Raw genomic sequence first — 3664 nt, 5'->3', positions numbered from 1 at the left:
GAAATGAATCATGTTAGGCTTCTTGGGTAATTACCATTGTAGTATTGGATGCTAGAGATAGATGCAAGAATCAATGAAATCAGTGTAGGATTCTCTTGCTTAATGAGGTCGGAATTGTTAACCTCCAAATTGTTGGGTGTGGAAGGTTAACAAGGAAGAATAGGAAAACATAGCCCGAGAGGGTATGTTTAACACCTTAGTGATTTCGATTTACAACCATTGCGTATGAAATTGAATTTAGTAAAATTATAGGTTCAACCCATAAAATCCAAATGAAGTCAAAACCCTACCCGTTTTACTTGAATTGATTTTTATCCGTGTTTTCATTTCGCATTCATAGATTAAATTTAGTTTAAATTTTATTGTTCAGTTCTAATTAGAATTAGCTCCCATCAATCCAAAATCAATCGCTTGCTCCAACTTGATAACATTAGGAAACCTATTGCTTAGCTAACAATCCTCGTGGGAACGATACTCTACTCATCATTGTATTACTTGTGCGATTAGTATACTTGCTACATATTGCATGTTGTAGGAAACACGCATCAAGTTTTTGGCGCCGTTGCCGGGGACAATTTTAAGTTAACATTGAGTTTTTCTTTAGTTAGCTAGATTGGAGTTTTTAATTTTCAGTTGGTTTGTGATCTCACTTTCCTTTAGTTCTGTTCGTGCAGTTTATGCAAAGAGCGAGACGTCAACCAGTGGTCCTTGTTGATCTTGAGCTTGAGAGAACCATTAGACGATGTTACAGAGAGAGAAGAGAAAGAGAGGATTTAGTTGTAGAAGCAGAAGAAATAGTTGTTGAAATGGCTGAACCAGAAAACAGGACATTGAGGGAATTTTTAGTTCCCACGGTGAATAGTAGTGGGTCGAGTATTACTAGACCTACGGTGCAAGCAAACAACTTCGAGATCAAGCCGGCAATCATCCAGATGATCCAACAATCGGTTAGATTTAATGGTGATTTGAAGGAAGATCCGAATCAGCATATTGCAAATTTCCTAGAAATTTGTGACACCTTCAAGTCGAACAGAGTGTCGGATGACGCTATTAGGCTGCGATTATTCCCATTCTCATTCGGAGATAAAGCCGAGGGGTGGTTAATGGCATTACCACCGGGAACAATAACAACTTGGAATGATCTAGCACAGAAATTCCTTACCAAGTTCTTTCCTCCAGCTAAATCAGCAAAATTGAGAAATGATATCACATCATTTCTGCAAGATGATTCCAAGTCATTGTATGAGGCTTGGGAGAGATACAAGGAGTTAATGAGGAAGTGTCCACACCATGGTTTATCAGTTTGGCTTCAAGTCTAAACATTCTACAATGGATTGATGAGTAATGTACAAACCATGGTGGATGCAGCTTCAGGAGGGGCCTTACAGAATAAGACACCAGAGGAGGCATATGAGTTGCTTGAGGTTTTGGCAAGCAACAACTATCAAAGACAAATGAGAGAGCAATTCCAAGAAAACCTTTGGGTCTACATGAAGTTGATGCTTTTATAGCCATCTCAGCCTAACTCACAGCACTTCAGAAACAGTTGGGAACTATGCAGGTAAACTCTGTACAAGTACCTCAATTAACTTGTGATTTTTGTGCAGGAAACCATGCTAGCAACGAGTGTCAAGTGGGGAACACATTTGCTTCGTCATCTTCATCAACGGAGAAAGTGAACTACTTGGCAGGAAATCAGAGACAACCAAACAACCCATATTCTAACACATACAATCCGAGGTGGAGAAATCATCCAAATCTGGCTTGGGGAAATCAGAACCAGCAAAATAACCAATGGAACCAGAGACCGGTTCCAAAAAACCAACCAGGGGTGACAAATCAACCGGGAGATCAAAGAGTGACAAAGTTAGAGGATATGTTTGGTAAATTCATGCAGGAGACCACAGGTTTCATGAAGGAGATGAGGACAAATTTTAGAAATCAAGGGGCATCCATTCGGAATCTTGAGGTACAGATGGGCCAATTGGCCGAGAAGCTAAATGATAGACCACAGGGGTCTCTACCAAGCAACACGGTAACTAACCCACGTGAGCAACTAAATGCAATTTCGTTGAGGAGTGGGAGAGCTTTAGAAGAGGTGAGAAATCCACGGAAGAGGAAACTTCATCAAAGCAAAATAAAGAATCTGATAAGGAAGTTGATGAAGAAATTGAAGCTGAAGAGAAACCACCCAGCCCAAGGAAAGATGAACAGAAGCAGGAAAAGGGGAAAAAGAAAAGGAAAGAGAGACTGCCATTCCTTGAGATACCACCAGAGTTGGCGCATCACACACCACCTGTACCATTTCCTCAAAGACTCAGAAAAGAGAATCAGGATAAGCAGTTTATTAAATTTCTTGATGTTTTTAAAAAACTGCATATTAACATTCCTTTTGCAGATGCATTGCAACAGATGCCGAGCTACGCGAAATTTCTTAGAGAAATTTTATCGAACAAGAGGAAGCTTGAAGATGAGGAAACGGTGATGCTTACAGAGGAGTGTAGTGCCATTCTCCAAAAGAAGCTGCCCCCAAAACTCAAAGATCCAGGGAGTTTTACTATCCCTTGCACTATAGGAGATATCACCTTTGATCGAGTTTTATGTGACCTAGGTGCTAGCATTAATCTTATGCCTTTTTCTGTGTTCAGGAAACTAGGAACTGGTGAAGTTAAGCTAACAACTATATGCTTGCAACTTGCAGATCGATCGATAAAGCATCTGAGGGGCATTGTGGAGGATGTGTTGATTAAGGTGGACAAGTTTATTTTTCCTGTGGATTTCTTTGTGTTGGATATGGAAGAAGACAAAGAGATTCCTCTTATCCTAGGACGACCATTCCTAGCCACCGGAAGAGCGTTAATCGACGTTCAAGAAGGGAAGCTGATCATAAGGATGCAAGATGAAGAAATAACATTTAATGTCCTTGAATCAATGAAAGCTCCACCTAAACAAGAGTCGTGCTTAAAAATTGATGTGGTGGATTAGTCAAGAATTGAGCCCTTCCAACTGAATAATCCTAAGGTGGAAATTAAGAACTGCATTGTAAAACCGAATAAGTTCGGAAGTGAGGACCATGACGGAAGAGGTTGCACAAAATTCCTAGACAAGCCGCAGTTGAGTTTGAGTTCGAATAAGGAACAGGTAACTGGGATCAAAAAGGGTGAAGTTAAGCAAAGAAAACGAAGGGCGGTAGGTAAGAAAAGTCGAGCTACCAATGTTATGACCAAGGGAAGGAAATGGGTGGTGAAACTTTCAACAAGGCCACTATGTGAAAAAGATCATCAGCAAATGAAGCTCTAGTACAAGGGAAATTTCCATGATGTTTTATACTTGGATAGTCTGGGCTGACTTGAAGGATCGAGAGAGTCGAGCTTTTGACTATAAACAAGCGCTTCTTGGGAGGCAACCCAAGTGTTTATAATTTTTTTTTTTTTCATTTTGGTCGTTTGAATTTGTTTGATTTCATTTTGAGTTTTTATGAATTTTTATGTATTTGTTTTTTGGGTGTTTCAGGTGACGTTTTCAGCAAAAGGAAGGAATCCAAATGCTCCAGGCTTCGCCGCGGCGAAGATTGTTCTTTTGATAATCTGTGGATTATACAGTTTTCATTAGTCTTTTTATTCGGATTTCAGGTACTTTTTGGTGCATTTTGACCTAAATTGAT

At 39.8% G+C, this 3664-nt stretch overlaps 1 non-coding gene across 1 annotated transcript; it reads right to left on the bottom strand.

Annotated features, from left to right (window-relative positions):
- Positions 1–1190: 1190 nt before the first annotated feature.
- Positions 1191–1297, bottom strand: LOC116129662. Its single transcript, XR_004127942.1, has one exon. It is a non-coding gene; the product is annotated as a small nucleolar RNA R71 (small nucleolar RNA).
- Positions 1298–3664: the final 2367 nt, after the last annotated feature.

Source organism: Pistacia vera, unplaced genomic scaffold, assembly GCF_008641045.1.
Source record: "Pistacia vera cultivar Batoury unplaced genomic scaffold, PisVer_v2 Contig212, whole genome shotgun sequence".
Classification (NCBI taxonomy): Eukaryota; Viridiplantae; Streptophyta; class Magnoliopsida; order Sapindales; family Anacardiaceae; genus Pistacia; species Pistacia vera.
Note: the sequence above shows the minus strand (reverse complement) of the source record. Positions and strands in the feature narration are given on the sequence as shown.